A 16,622-nucleotide genomic window follows, 5' to 3' on the forward strand; every position below is an offset into this window, starting at 1 on the left:
TTCACTCTCTGTTAAAGCTTACAATTCCAGGGCCTTCTCCCATTCCCTCCCTCGTATTAATGCGCTGCTTCTCTGCTTACCTGAAAACTGTTTTTCTGAAGGGTTCAGCTATCTCCAGTGCCTTTAGGATTAATTTCAGCCTGCAAGATACAAAGGGTCTTCAGAGAGACTTTTTGTGTGCTCTCATTTTCTACTGAAGTCAGATCACTCAAGGGGAACTGGTAATAAAAGGCCCAATCTTTCAAGGTGCTGAGTAGAGCTGGGTGAAATTTTTCAACTGAAACTTTTTTCCAGCAAAAAATGCAGATTTGATGACACCAAAATGGTTTGCAAATTTTTGTCTGTGTCACTAAATTATTTACGTCAAAATCAGCCCCCTCCCTTAAGAAATATTCTGAAAAAGCAAAAGTATTTCATTTCAGCATTTTTAAATGGGACATTTTGATTTTTTTTGTTTTTAGTGACTTTCAGTTTTGAAATTTTCTTCAATTTAATTTAAAAAAAACCAAAAACATTAAGAAACTCAAAATTAAAACATTTTGATTTGCTGAAAATTTTGAAATTTTTCAGTTTGTGGGTCAACACAAAATGATCTCCCCATCCCCCAATTTTTTTTGTAATTGCCAGCTATCTGAAAAATCCATTATTCACCCAGCTGTAGTACTGAGTACCTTCTGTTGGGTGCTCCTAACTGTATTCAGGGACAGTTGAGTGCACTCAGAATTCCTGCTGAAGTAATTTGTAAGCAGGTGTCACTCAGTAGTTTGCAGGATTTGGTATGGTAGGTTGGTGGAGCTATTTAGCACAAACAACGCAGAGTCAGTCAGTCATATTCCTTTTCTCAGGAAGAACTTTGTATCCCAGCCGCAGAGCAACAGTCCACAAAACATCAGAAATGCAACAAAAGTGTTCCTTGCTCAGGATTTCTCACCTAGACCCAAGTTGTGAGTTTAGAGGCCAGACTTCTTCCACGTGGTCTTGTTTCCTGTTCCTGGAGCTACTGTTTCTTCTTCGAGTGCTTGTTCATGTCCATTCCAATCAGGTATGTGCATGCAGCCTCCGTCAGGTTGGCCTGGGCGCCCCCTGGAGTCGTGCCTTCATGGCACTCAATATAGAGCCCTGCCGACCCGCCAGCCTCTCAGTTCCTTCTTACCACCAGTGACAGTTAGCTGGAATGTCCCATAGCCCTTGCTTAGCAAGTGCCTTTATCTCCATTTTTTGTATATAGTTTTCTGTAGTTAGTGCACAGTAGTTAGTTTGAGTTAGTTGGGGATTCCACCCACTTTCAACTCCCCGGAACCGGTGTATGCTGCAGTCCCAGAATTTCAAAACCTGTGAGATTTGTGCTAAGTGCATGCCAAAGAGTGATCCCCATGCTTCTTGTCTAAGGTGCCTAGAGGAAGGTCACCAAAAGGACCAATATAGGATCTGCCGCAAGTTCTGTCCCAGAACTATTAAAGAAAGGGAACAGCAGCTTAAGGCAGCTCTTCGCCCCCACTCAGAACCCAGTTGGGGGACCCCTCACCTAGCATATCCTCGTCGGCGTGGAGTGCCCCGGTACTGTCATCCTGGGAACTGGTGCCGAAAAAGGACTCTTCCCAAGATGCTTGGTACCGGCACGGCTCCTCCCGTGGCCAATCGGCTAGGCACCAGTCTCAGTCGCTGGTGCCTCAGATGAAGAAGAAGCCAGAGAGGGAGTGTTCTCCCCCAGCTAAGTCTAAGGAGCCAATGGCTGTGAGACCCCAGTCGGGCCACAGCACCAGGTCCCTGGGCAGGGCCGTGTCGACTCCTGCCCAGGCGAGGCAGTTGAGTCCGGGCCCAACGTGATCGCTGGACCCTACTGGCCAGCAACTACCGCTCCCCTTGACACTGGAGGCTTTAGAGGTGGCTCAAGACTTGTGGCATCTCATGGCGCCATTCTCACCCCCTAGTACAGAGTTGGCTCCAGCCCCGTCTGCACCACTGCGACCCCAGGTGCAATCAAGAGGGAAGCCAGAAATGATGTCCCAGCACTCCCCTTCTCCATGGCACCCTCCAGCACTGACACCTCCGGAGAGAGAACCTAGTTGGTCCCTGAGCTCCTGACGCTCGGTGCCCCGAAGCATGGCTCCTCCATGGTCTTCGTATTCTGAGACCTTGAAATCAGAGTCAGACTCCTACCACTCTGATAAGAGCAGGAGGTCCAGGTTGTGGCGGGAGAGATGGGCTTACACGGTGCCATGGCCACCGCAGTGGCGGAACCCCTCTCAGCAGCCCTTCTGAACCCCATGAGCTTTTCACCAGAGCCAGAGAAGGAGCCAAGGGTCCTGCTCAGTGGCAACTTTGATGGCTTTGGCCACCTTTATCCCACTGGATGAGCAACCAGCTACTGAACCACCACCACTGATGTTGACACCATCAGCTGTGGCACCAGCACCGGCTTTGGGACCAGCTTCAGCACCAGCTGTGGCTTTGGTGCCAACATTGGCACCGGCTTCCTCAGTGGCTTTGGTGCCACCAGTGGCACCGATAGTGACCCCAGCACCAACAGTGGCACCAACGGCAGCTCTGGCACCAACAGCGCCAGCAGCAGTGCCGCTGATGCTGACACCGGCACCGCCTTTGGGGCCGACAGCCCCAGCACCAAGCACGGCACTGTCCATGTCTGCTCCTGCACAGAAACCCTGAGAGTCATGGGACCCCTTGGGTGTCGATGGCAGGAAACTGCTGCCGTTATTTGGAGCTTCTTCCTCGTCATCACTGGATGAGGCGCTGGCTGGTACTGGGTGGTCTTGTTTCCTATTCCTGGAGCTAGTGCTTTTATGGCATTTCCCTGCAGGACACTAGTGGGAGCTTGAGTTGGGATACACCAATTCCAGTAACCCAAACCAATCACCCATGTAGGCACCTAAAAAATATTCTGTTGTTCTTGTATGAAATTAGTGGAGCTAGTAATAATCTTAATGTTCAGTAGCAGGAGAACATGGGATGTAATCCCTTCCATGGGTCACTCTGTTGAGCTCAAATCACACTGAATCATCTTGCCTTTAAGAATTCTTTTATTTGGTTCTTTGTGGGTCACCAGGGGTCCTTTCATGATCAGGTGACATTTCTGTCACCTCTGTTGTGTGCTGGAGGTGAGACAAAAAGCTCAGGGGAGAACCTCCTCAAATTGTCCATTACCAGACACGGTGGACTTTAGATCCATGGCTCCTGGGATGGTTCCTTCAAAAGTCAGTCAATTGGACCCAGTTGCAGCCTAGCACCACAGAGTAAAACAACCAGGGCCGGTGCAAAGATATTTTGCGCCCTAGGCAAAACTTCCACCTTGCGCCCCCCTCACACCTCCGCCCAGAGCATTGCTTATTATAAACTTTCAAAAATGAATACTGCATAATGTGGCATTGTTCATTAGAATTAATACACTTTTTGGCATGAAAATTTATTAATTTCATTATTTAGTCTACATATTTAATGAAAATAAATGAATAACCTGACTGGTTGGCTTTGGGCACAGGGGTGCGGCAGGGGTTGGATGGAGACAGGGGTTGTGGGGCTAGCTGGCTTCGGGCAGGGAGTGTGGCAGGGATTGGATGGAGACAGGGGGTGTGGGGCTATCTGGCTTCGGGCAGGGGGGTGCGGCAGGGGCTGGCTGGAGACAGGGGGTGTGGGGCTAGCCGGCTTCAGGCAGGGGGGTGCGGCAGGGCCTGGCTGGAGACAGTGGAGTGCGGGGCTAGCTGGCTTTGGGCAGGGGGGTGCAGCAGGGGTTGGCTGGAGACAGGGGATGTGGGGCTAGCTGGCTTTGGGTGGGGGTGCGGCAGGGGCTGGCTGGAGACGGGGTGTGGGGCTGGCTGCGGGAAGGGGGTGTGGGACTGGCTGGCTTCGGGCAGGGCAGGGGATGCGGAGCTGGTTGGAGATGGGCTGTGGGGTTGGCTGGAGACAGGTAGTGTGGGGCTGGTTGGAGGCTGGGCAGGAGGTGCGGCAGGGACTGGCTGGAGACAAGGGAGTGTGGGGCTGGCTGGCTTTGGGCAGGGGTATGTGGTAGCGGTTGGCTGGAGATGGGGTGTGGGGCTGGCTGCGGGAAGGGGGTGTGGGGCTGGCTGGAGACAGGGGATGTGGGGCTGGCTGCAGGCGGGGGTGCGGGGCTGGCTGTGGGCAGGGCAGGGGGTGTGGGGCTGGCTGCGGGCAGGGGGTGCAGCAGGGGCTGGCTGTGGGCAGAGCATGGGGTGTGGGGCTGGCTGCGGGCAGGGCAGGGGGTGCAGCAGGGGCTGGCTGCAGGCAGGGTGTCGGGTACCAGGGCCGTCCCTAGATATTCTGGGGCCTTACGCAGCCCCCAGGTGGGGGTGGGGGTGGTGCCCCAGGCCTCTGTGGGGAGAGTGGAAAGGGGAGGCCAAGGCCTCCTCAGGGGGGTGGGGCTGGCTTGGAGGGCAGGGGGAACCACCCCCCAGCAGTCACCGGTGGCACGGCTGGGGCCAGGTCTCTGCACTTCCCCCCACCAGTGAGTGCAGGCCCTGCTGCAGAGCTCAGGGGAATGGGGGTGGGTCTGAGCAGAGGTGGGGGCCCTGGGGCAGAGCCAGAGCAACAGGGAGCAGCGCAGAGCCCCCGGTGGCTGGAGGAGGAATGACATCACTTCCCGGCGGGCCGGAGCTGATCAAAGCCGCAGCGCCCCCTCGCACAGCGGCAGGAAGAGGGTTACAAGTTTAGCTGGCGCTGGGTGAGCATCCCAGACATTTTGGGCACTGCTTTTTGGCGCCCTCAAATCTTGGCACCCTAGGCGGCTGCCTAGTTTGCCTAGTGGTTGCACCAGCCCTGAAAACAACCATTGGGCAATAGCCACAATCATCTCTGAGGTGTGGCCATTCACTGATACCATAAATGGTGATGGGGTAACCAGATATCTCCTTAGATACAACCAATTTACAATGTCCTGTCAGATCACTGTACATCAGAGATCACAGGCTTTTCCTGCAAGCACATCTGATTGGTGCCTAAGTCTACTAGCTCTTGAACTTCAGTCTCTATTAGTATTGGAATCTCACACCTCTCAGGTACAACAGAGAAATCCTGTGGCCCATAAAAACAAAACAAAAGGAGGGAGCTTCTTGCCCCTGGAGTGATTCTAGTTCCATATTTAGCAGTTATCCCTTTGCTCATCATCAGGACATGCTCTGGGGGCATAAGTCTTAACCTTAGTTTATTCCTAGTTGAACCACACAAAACTCCATGGAAACTCTGAGTGGGAAACCCCCCAGCCCACAAAGAATCTTCCATGTGGTATGTGTAATTCCCTTCAAAACAGAGACTGAGAGTTTGTCAGACATGATAGGCATCCTGACACCTATCTTCCCAGGCTTAGTTCTAGTCCTGCAGTCCAGACTGGCCCCCACTAATATCTCCTCTATGCATACCATCACATTTGAGGTATTTGCCTGATGGTATAAAATCCATTCCTTTGGTTCTGTCAGCTGCGCTATATAGAATTGTTCCAGGACAACTAACCACACTATCTCCTCACTGTGACATGTTTCTAGCTTTAGCCATCAGTTGAAGAGATCCCAGAATCAGTGATCAAGGGTGAGAGCTGGGGAAAACTTTTCTGCTCAGAATTGCCTGTGATTTTCTTCCTTCATAAGCCCCGGTCCATCCAAAATGGCTGCTTTGTGTAATTCATAATAATTTTCAGAGGTATGATCCATCACCCAGCATCATCATACTGCTTGAGGCTTCCTAGTCAGGCATAGGGCCAGCCTGAGTACCCAATGGTCATGGAACCACCAATGTGCAATCACCAGACATTCAGAGATCTTTGTATGCACCTCTATGTCATCCTTAGTTGCCATTTTAGTTAGGAATCCTCTTTCCATAGATGTGGGAGGAGATGTGGCATTACCCTCATTCAATCCAGAGGAGTTCGTCTTATTCATTCCATTACCTGCAACAAGAATCTTTTCTGGGCTTCTTGATGATGTTGGTGGTCATACTGCTGCTAGAGCCGCTGCTATTGCTGCTGCTTCACCAACCAACTTTAGGCTTTCTTTTTCCATGTTATAATGGATCAGTTATTACTTCAGTATCTTTGTACAGTAGACATACAGGTCTGTTTTTACAGAAAGAACTTTATACATTAGTCACAGAGCAATAGTTAAAACATCAGAAATGTAACAAAATCTGTTCCCCAGATCAGGGTTTCTAACTAGAGCTGAGTAAATTGACTTTGTGGTTTGGTGGCTGAAATAAAAAAAAAAATTAAAAATTTGGTTAGTTTTGAACTGATTTTTTTTTCATTTGCTGAAACAAAAAACTGAAAAAAAATCTTTTGGGTTGAACAAAATGTTCTGAATGTCATTTAGACTTTTGTAAAAAAAATTCCTCGTTTTTACTCAGCTGAAACTATTCATTTAATTTGAACTGAACTGTACCTGGCCTTACCCAGCTCTTTGTGTATTCCTGGGTTCTTTTATTAAAGCTCTGATTCCTTGTACATTTTTTACCTGGGTAACATTATGTTGTGTCACACATATTTTTGAAGGTTGGATATGTCTGCATATTTATGATGTCATATTTATTTTTATCATTGGTACATTGTGCCTAAAAATAACATAATTTATCTTTTCATAGCATTGGTGAAAGCTGATGAGTTGACTGCACTGGAAACTCAGGTCTTCTCTTCATCCATGTTGTAGGATTGCAGGCTTTTCAACATTATCCTGTTCATTGGCCCTGCCCTGGAAAAACTACATACAGGTAATTTAATCTTTTGCTCATTCAGTCTTGTGCTTTCTGCTGGGATAGTCAACTGTGGTGCCAACTGCTGTGTGTGTGATGTGAACATTTAGTTTACCAGGACAGTGTCTGAGGCTAACAGCTCATTTGATGTTGACCATCAAACAGCCCTCATATAGTAATGACTTCTGATTACTGCTCAGATATTATGGTGATAGGTACTATAGACAATCCAAAGATAGACTGATAAACTATGGCTGGACGCTATTCACAGTGAACAATTATCCAATGAATATAGTTCTTTTTCTGTTAATGAATTATCTGTGAACAGTATGTGATTTTCATTAATTTATTTATTCATAATTGTTTAAGAAATAATTTATGCAAGTGTATCTCAGCCTGCTGATTGTTCACTTCAGCTATATCTGCTATTGGTTACTTGTGGTTTATGGCTGGTCACCTCAGTCATGTGCTACTGTTTCCGCTCCTTGATAAGATGACTGAAACTATAAACAGGGGATGAGCAGTTCTGACATGAGTAGCAAATATTGACATTGGTTCATGAATACCCATGTTTGCATGTGAAACCAATTTTGGACAAAAATAGTAATTCCCAAACATTTGTGTGAACAAAAAACGGTTCACATGAGTGTTTGTGGAAAGCAAATAAATAGGATGTGGACATAGTCTAATTGAAAATTGATTCAGAATTTACAAAAATATTCATGAATTATTTCCCTCACCATTTGCTTTATTCTGGATATTATGGACCTTGTCTGGATTCGAACCAGTGACATTGGAGGTGCAGTAGGGGGTCTTTTGGCCCAATCCTGTATCACTGAAGTCAATTAATTTTGCCATTTATTTCAGTGGGAGCAAGATGGAGTCCTATATCCCTGTACTAGTTACCTGAACCATCCATTAATTCTTAAAATCATGTATCTAAACAAATCACATCAATATTTAAAAATCATTCTTTCTGAAGGAAAACAAAAAGCAAAGCCCATGTAACATGAATATTTCAGTTGCTCTCTTCATGGAACCTAGGAAGCAGAATTTTTACCAAAGCTTTCCTTCTGAGTTTCATGAATCCGTGTTCATTGCTGAGCTGGCTGTAAGCAGGCTTTCCATATCTGTGGTTGTGCTTACAGCAGAGCTATATATATATCATGACAGATCAGGGACTTTCCACCATCTCAAAAAATAGTCTTTCTATAAAAATAAATTAAAATACTAGTACAGTTTTCATACTTTGAAGGTTGGAAATGGAACATAGAATAAAAATAATATTATTCACATCATAAACTATTTTACAGTTACATTAGTTTACTTAAAATGAGGCTGAGTTTCGTGATGGTAGAGGAAATAAAGAATGTATTTGGGCAGTCTCTATAGAGGGTGCAAGAGCAGATGTGGGGGGAGATAGCAGAAGTTTGTCTGTCCATGGATGGATCTGGGTGTTGCCTTTCAATATGGAAATCACAGGAAGGTTGGTCTAAAGGAGAGAATGAATACATGGGAACAGATCCTCTGGACGAGTAAAACTCCATTGTGTGGCTCAGGATAGTACCTGTTTGGCTACAGCCCCTCACTTTTAGTCAGATCCCTCCCCACTTTTGAGATCTTTGAGCTCTGATATGGTCAACCTGAGTATCTAGCTCGATTCATTATCTAGATGACAGCAATATCTTGGAGGAACAATGGTCTGGCACAGAGCTACTGCCAGCCTCTCAAACGTATAGGTTGGTCCAATTTTTGATGACAAGCATGTGAATAGCTGCAAGTAGGGTTGGACCACAAAAGGTTCCATAACTGATTGCTTGTCAATATGTATATTTGTATCCAGCAGTGCTAATGTACTGACAAATTACTCACACTTTACTCTCTGGGATAGGATGTGAATCCCTGCCCCAAGGCTCGGGTCACTGTGATGGTGAAGGGGGAGATGCGGGCCATGGTGGTATGTCTGGCACCGAGGCTAGCTTATCCTGTCATCTTAGGCCATGACTGAAGGGGATTCGCAGAGGTCCTGCGTGCTGTGAACCTGGGGTCCCAACAGCCTGAAGTAGCCTTTGAGGGAGAGCTGTCTGAGGAAGCAGATGAGGCACCCAAGAACCCTGACCCGAATGGCCAAGCAACCAGAGATTCTGACCACAACCCCCTCAGATGAAGAGGGGGTTCACCCTAGGGAACCCGCTTGGAAAGGGGCTGAGTTTGGGGGGCAGACTTCAGCCTAGACCAAAGGGAGGATCCCATGCTCAGTTGGGCCTCTGAACAGCTGGCTTGCATCAATTGGACTGTGACGGAGCCCCATCGGACAACAATGTACCCCCACTTAGAATTGACTGGTGACGACCTTTACTGGATCGACCATGATCCTTGGACACATGATACTGGAGCTTGGCTCGTGGTACCCTGATGCCACTGATGTGCGGTCTTGCGACTCGCCCATGACATTTCAGTGTCTGGCCACCTGCGTCATGAGAAAACACTAGTGCGAGTTCTGGCCTGGTTTTTCTGGCCCGAGGAGCAGGTTAAACAATAATTTATAGTGCAGTTCAATTCCAAGTGTCCCAAGGTGCTTTACAGAATAGTGCTTAATTCTGCTCTCAATGAAAGCAGCATGAGCAGGATCTTGCCTTACAAATTTAACATACCACAGAATGCAGCCACCTCTGTTGTGGAGGTCAGTGGACAGTGCCCAGCACATTACACAGAAGTGTGTGTGTGTGTGTGTGTGTGTGTGTGTGAAGTTTGGTCAAGTCATCAGATCAAACTCTTACTCTTACACAAAGAGCCATGGAATATTCAAGGTTCAGGCAAAGCAGATCGGACCTTCATTTTGAAGATCTTTTCCGAAAGACCTCTGATTGCAAATGTAAATGTACATTTACTTGAAAAGGTACCCTCAAACAATACCTCATACTTAAAAGCACTTGCAATCAAAGTGGTGTACAATACCATCCTATTACTAAATAGGATCTACTCAGGGTTAGTGTTGTGCATTGCCATGATAGAGAGCTGAGTTCAGTCTCTGGGCTGACAGGGGATGAGTGCAGTGCAGAAATAGAATGTTTAGCTTCTGAGATCAGGAACAAAGTGTCATTCTTAAGAATGATGCTGATGAGTTCCAAAGCTAGTCCCACATTGCTTTCCTCAGCTACAAGGAAAAAAAGTTCAACTTGAGATCCGAGAAGTGGTAGAATGAAAACAAGGATTTTCCAGGCTCCAAGAGGGCAGAAGAAAGCCATATAGGTCTGTATAACTCACTTGCTGCTCTCCAAAAGTCAGGTTTGCTTTCTTACATTTTGGACAGTGCAACAATTTAAAAAATCACAAAGAAGGGCATTTTGACAAGTCATATTACTACAGATGGGTGGAAGTGTTGCAAGCGACGTCAGTAGGAGCAAGTCTGAGCCCATAATGGAACTGTCCCATTACAACACAGAAGTACTTCTTTAGACCAGTTACCCATCTTTTATTGTCATGATCTGCCAACAAATATCGGTCACCATTTCCATATAGTAGTTTCTTCTGTGAGGTGGCCTCTATGTTTTTCCACTTGTGGGAGTCTACTAAGCAGTACAACCCATAGGAGGATAGACAGAGGAGTTTTAATTAAACAACTACTGTAGTATTGTTTTCCAAATCATATATCAGATCTGGATGCTAAATCAAGAAAGTGGTGCTGAGTAAATGTGCGAACAGTATTCCAGGTACCAGCCCTGCAGATTTCTATGATGGAAACATTGTGGAGGCAAGCCATCAATACCACCTTATCTGTGTCAGATGCATGAAGAACTCCTTTTGAGCTCCACTAATTCTTATGGAAAGTGGACCAGAGGTCTCCACAATTGGAATGCCCTGCCCAAGTATGACCTTGAATCTGAGAAGAGCTTGACAACAACAGGGTGAGGTTTAGACAGAGTTCTTCCTGGTGCTGACATAATCGCTAATTCTGAGAGATGCACTGGTAGCAGGTCCCTGCTGAGAAACTGCTTGACACTGAGTGTACCTTCGCACCAACAGACCCAGACAACAGTGTTCCATTGATTTGGTTCTGGATAATGGTACCAGACCTAAAAATGATGGCTTCTACTTTCCAGTTTGAGGGGGCGTAAAGGCTGAAATTGGCAGGGGAACTGTGCTCTGACCTGAATTAGATCCAGTGATCTAGCTCATAATGTCTCTAACATCAGGAAAGCCTGGATCCAGGCCTGCCTGCCCTTTCAGGCCTGATATGTGAAAGCACAGCAGGCCAAACAACAGTTGGGGGAAAGGACTTTCCCAAGGCACATTAGACAACAGGCATGTGCACACAAGTCTGGGAAGATGGAGAGTATGAGATACACCATTTAAACCAGACATTTTCCCAAACCTTTGGGGTCCAGATAGGACATGATGTCCTGGAATTGAGCTGGAGTTGGGCTGGGAATCTAAAACTAAATAAAAACTTTAAAAACTAGTATTAATGAATTAGGAAAGTCTTTTAAATTCACCCTCTCCCAAGTTTTTTGGCTTGAAGGGAAGGGCTCTCCACCTGTATCTTGCTGCAGAATGGAAGGAACAAGGCAGTTGGAGTCCACACAGCTTCTTATAACCTTGGTTCCAAATATTCCATGCCATGAGGACGGCACTCAGATTGTCCCAACAGGCACTGCTTTCCAATAGGTTCCAAAGCTCAGGGGCACAAGAGGGCCTCATTATACAAGTGGGAAAATGCTGAGGCCATCTCAAAGAAGAAATTAAATATTTCAAAGTAGTTTTGGTTATTGCAAACAGGGTTGTTGAAACAATTACAAAAAATTGAATTAATTCAGTACAAATAGCTGTGAAATGTACCGAGAATGTAACTGTTGTCTCAACAATATCATGCTGCTGCAGTTTCTGTCACAGTGATTTTCTCCCCCTAATCTATTTTGTAAAGGTCAAAGTGTAAAGCCATGTTTTTAAGTGTACTTCTGACATAATTCTGCAGAAAAGTAATTAAAGAAGATGAAAGTGACCTTTACTCACATGGCACAAGACAAATGAAACTGTTGTATTCTTTCTCCTTCAGCAATTTTCTTTGTTGCTTACGTCTCATAGACTTTATAGGTGATAAAAAAGCGACACATAAGATTTGGGCACATAAAATGTGTATGCAATTTTGCACCTACATTTGCATGTGCAATTGCTATGACTGCATGTGCAAATTCAGAGATTACACATGCAACTGGCTAATTAATTGCCCCATTTGTAAGGACAGTGGCAATAGCAGCAATAGTGTAGACATGCAATAAAATACATGTTTTTAGCATATTCAAGTGGTCACCTACTTTTTAAAAATGTGGCTTTATAAATGGGCATTTTACCTGTCTCAAAAATAGATTTAAAAAAATCCTACAAGGCAGTGTAGTCTTGAGGAATGAGCACAACACTGGGAATCAGGAATGCTAATCCTGGTTCTGTCACAGACTTGTAACCTTTCAGTATCAACAGCTGTAAAATGGGAATAATAGTATTTACTCACCAATTTCCAGGGGTGTTGTGAAGACTGATTAATTAGTTAATGTTGGTTCAGTGATTTGAACATATAAAACAAATATAAAATGCTAATTATTATTTACCCATCTTTATAAAGACTTTGAGGTCCTTAGATGAAAAACTCTGCTACATCAGTGCAAAGTATTCTTATTATAAAGTAGTTGGAGCAATCAGAAAATATTGTGGTCTCCAATATTGTTAGTTATCATGAGATTTTTTTTTATAAAGAAAACATCTCAAATTAGAAAGCAGAAGCAAAACTTTATTTGTACACTGCTAAGTTTTATTTATTAAATCCTCTTATATATAGCCAGGTCACATGCTAACTCATGCTAGTGCTTCAGTTTTGTTTTTCTAAAAAATTTTACATCAATGAGTGGTTTATTTTGAAATCTTTTAAAAAAAATATATAAATAGTGACAAAGCAAGTAGTTTGATACATTTTATGGATCCAACCTAGAAGTCTCTATACACACACTTCTATGTGGTCAAGGAGGCTTGCATATTTTTGAACTCTAAGTTGGTCTAATAAAAGATATCAGACTACAGTACTTGCTTTGTCTGCTCTGTTTTGCTGGTCCAGAATGACTACAAGGTTCATTTTCAATTTTTATCATAAAAACTGGGAAAGAGTTGATTTTGTGTTAATAGCCTTGAAAGAGGCTTGTACAACAGTACAGAATGTTGCCAGTTTGAAATAGATACACATTACAAAATATGAAGATGTGAAGTTATACCATCTTGAGAATTTTGTTTTTATAAGTAAGCCTGGTTTTAAAATAAAACCTTTAAGTAATCATACCATACGTTTGATGGTGGAAATTAGTATGAATGTTTCTGGCAAGTGAATGATGTGATGTGGTTATTGTTTCTGTTTTCCTTGCTTGCTCAATATTGGCCTTTAATATACACAGATTACCATGTAGAAGGAAGGAATTCACAGTCTTGGCCTCCTTGTTTCACTCTGTGTTGCAGCACCTTTTTCATACTTTGTGTTAAACATCCTGTTGACTGCATTTATCCCTACAGAAAGGAAATATCTGTGGATTGAGACAGTGCTGTTGATGTACATTGGAAACCTGTGTCAGCTTTCACTATTTAATTGGATGAAATGAGTATTTTTTAGCACTTACCATGATATTCATATGGGTGAAATCCTGGCCTGATGGAATCCAATGGCAAAATTCCTGTTGACTACAGTGGGGTTAAGATTTCACCCATGGTTCCTAACCACCTGGTAACGGAGCAGATTGGCAGCTCAGGAAAACACCATAATACCAGTAAAGAAAATGAATTCAAATAAAAAAAGAGTCAGTACTATAAACTGTCAAAGGAATAGGTTTTCAACACAAATAAAATCCAAGTAGTATAAAAGCCATATGTATGATATGTTTAATTGTTATTAGTTTTTAGGCCTCAGAGGCTTAGCTGGCCCACTTCTGCAGTACAGCAAGACAGTTACAGCTGCATTATACATTTGTGTTCTGCGGGCTATTGTACTTCATCCCTTACTTACCTCATCTTTGTGGGCAAGGATCTGCTTGATCTTACTTCATGGAACTGCAGCTGTATTTGTAGAATTCTGTGATCCTCTGGTACTCCCCTCCGTGTACAATAATATGGTTTCAATGTACCAGCATTTTCTCTGGTAAGCAACTGCAAAATGCATATTTATTCCTGATGGCAATGTAATGTTCAGAGTTTTTTTTCATTCTTGAGTTTAGTTCAAGAAGAAAACGTGCTTCTTGACTGGTGCTCATATTAGCTGGCTGCAGCTTATAGTAATAATAATAATAATAATTAATAGCACAAGGTTAAAACAGTGTACTCAGAATTTATTTAGGGTGGAGGGAGGCAGAGAAATGCAATCCAGTATCTTCAGTTTATATAGCTCTCTCACCTCTAAAGATTCCAAAGTGCTTTACAAACTATATTGTAGGCAGGGCTGGACTGAATGAGTAATGGAAAGGTGGTCAGAACTTGGTTTTATGTCTCTTCTGAAAATCAGAATACAAGGAGCTGGAACAATGGTTAAGGCCCTGATTCAGTTAAGCACTAGTTTATATTTAAGCACAGGAGTAATCTCATCCCAGTTCAGCAGAGCACTTTGGCATGTGCTTAACTTTAAATACATGCTTAACTCCCACTGAAGATACTTTTGTCTGAAAGTCCTGAGTCAAGAAAGTATCACTATTGAGGAAAGCCTGTAGGGATGTGCTTAACTTTAAGCACAGACGTGATAATTTGGGGAGACCTGTCTATTTACAGCTTATGAACTTAATTTGATATTGAAGACTCTCCATATGTATCTATGTCAGTCTGCAGATTCCATTTTGGAGGTGGGGCTTGTCCGTCTTCTCTGTTGTCTTTTTATTTCCATGTTGGACTGAAATTCCAAGGGGCAGTATTAATGGTGGATTGTTAAACCTTGCTAGTTTTCTGTTCAAATGCAAGCATATTTTGACAAAGATGGTGGCAAGACCAAGAAAACCAGTCTGCCTAGTAGGCTGGTAACTAAGCAACAGATCACCTCATTGATCACGGAAGCTGATCAGGAGGTCACCTGACAAGAATGGAGATTTAAAAAAAGGGTCTCCCACTGGCTATTTTAGAGGAGGAGGGAGAAGTGATTTGGAGCAGAAGCAAAAAGTTGGTTGCAGAAGTGAGAAGATGCTCTCTGCTTCTGAGGAGAAGCCATGTGCAAGAGGGAAGGGGAAGAGGAAAGATCCTGGACTTCTTAAAAGACTCTGACCTAAGCCCAAAGAACACTGAAGAGTGCTGAGGAAACTGAGGCTGGGAAAGGCGTACAGGTATTTTGTTGTTTTGTCTAGATCTGTATATTTCTTAAGCTGTCTAAAGTAAAGAGTAATTGTTTTAGAATCCCTTTTATAAAGCCTCTGTGTTTTGTACTTCCACTATCATGTGACCTTGGAGAGGTAGGCTGTAAACCAAAGTGCTCACAAGGTTGGTGCTCTGGGAAAGGGTGTGCTTAAGCTGCTGGGGTATCTTGGGCGGGGGTGGGGAGAGTCAGCACTGGTTCTGGTGGCCTAAGGTAGCCAGACCATGAGGTCCCACTTCTGTGAAGAGGTAGCAGACAGAAACACAGAATCTCTGCCCAGGAAGTGTGCTAGAGAGGCTGGAGTCAGAGACGGTGACTGGAATCTGTTGAAATCCAGGGGAAATGTAAAGCATATGGGGTCCAGCACCTTGAGACCCAAACACAGCAGCTTGGTGAGCATCCAGCAGAGGGAGCTTTACCAGGGTTGTGACAATGTTGTAAGTGATTTCCTGAATAGGAGCTGAAGCGATGGAATGCAGATTTGAGGGAATTTTTACAGTAGGGCCTGAGTTCCAAAGTTCTTGGAAATCAGTGGGAATCTTTCCATGACTTCAGTGGTCTTTGGATCAGGTCCATAATGCAGATTTCATTAGCTACCATTTTTCACCTGTTACTGTCATATATAAAATTCCACTTAATAAATGCCATCCTGAAATGAATTTTGGGTATGTACACACAGTAACCGCACTATTACTTCCTAATCTGTACCTATGATGTTCTTATTCTTCTTTCTATATCTATAAATTCAAAATAATTGTAGTATAATTGGCTGTGAATTAGGCAAACTATCTTGCAAATCCCTAAAATTCACATACTTTTTCAGGTATCATATGATTTTTTTCCCCCAAACCTCAGGAGGCTTAATTAGATTCTGCAGTCAGTTCATTCTCACTGAAGTCAATGGGAGTCTTGCACGTGGAAAGTCTGCAGGATCAAAAATTATGCCCAATGCCCAATTTCTTCCTACAGAAGAAAAAGTTAGCTCCTTAGGGTAGCATTTCTGCCTCCTGTAAATCAACATCTATCTATCTGGCTCCAGGGCCGGCTCCAGGCACCAGCATTCCAAGCTGGTGCTTGCGGCAGCAATCTGCAAGGGGCCGCAGTCCCTGTTGTTTTGCCCCCAAGCAGCGCGCCGAATTGCTGCCAGGGACAGCGGTGGCAGGCTGTGTGCCCTTAGGGCGGCAGGCATGTTTCCGCGGCGGCGGCAATTCGGCGGCAGCTTCTATGTTTAGCTGAAGCCGCCGCTGACAGCTAAACATAGAAGCTGCTGCCAAATTGCCACTGCCGCGGAAACACGCCTGCCGCCCTAAGGGCACAGGGACTGCCCCCGCTGTCCCCGGCCGCAATTCGGTGCGCTGCTTGGGGCGGCGAAAACTGTAGAGCCAGCCCTGTCTGGCTATCTATCTGCATAGATAAAAATCATATTCTTCTTCGAGTGCTTGCTTATATCGATTCCAATTGGGTGTGCGCGCGCCGCGTGCACGTTCGTCGGAAGATTTTTACCCTAGCAACACTCGGTGGGTCAGCTGGGTCACCCCCTGGAGTGGCACCGTTA

General features: G+C 44.7%; 1 long non-coding RNA gene across 3 annotated transcripts in view; it reads left to right on the plus strand.

Annotated features, from left to right (window-relative positions):
- Positions 1-16,622, plus strand: part of LOC123368982 — a 168,519-nt gene that overhangs the window by 62,861 nt on the left and 89,036 nt on the right. For 2 of the 3 annotated variants that reach the window (XR_006578956.1, XR_006578953.1), the window contains exons 7-8: positions 846-1,042; positions 6,598-6,723. This is a non-coding gene — a long non-coding RNA (uncharacterized LOC123368982). The remainder of the gene's footprint in view (positions 1-845; positions 1,043-6,597; positions 6,724-16,622) is intronic. The other variant, XR_006578959.1, reaches the window with a different exon arrangement.

Source organism: Mauremys mutica, chromosome 1, assembly GCF_020497125.1.
Source record: "Mauremys mutica isolate MM-2020 ecotype Southern chromosome 1, ASM2049712v1, whole genome shotgun sequence".
NCBI lineage: Eukaryota > Metazoa > Chordata > Testudines > Geoemydidae > Mauremys > Mauremys mutica.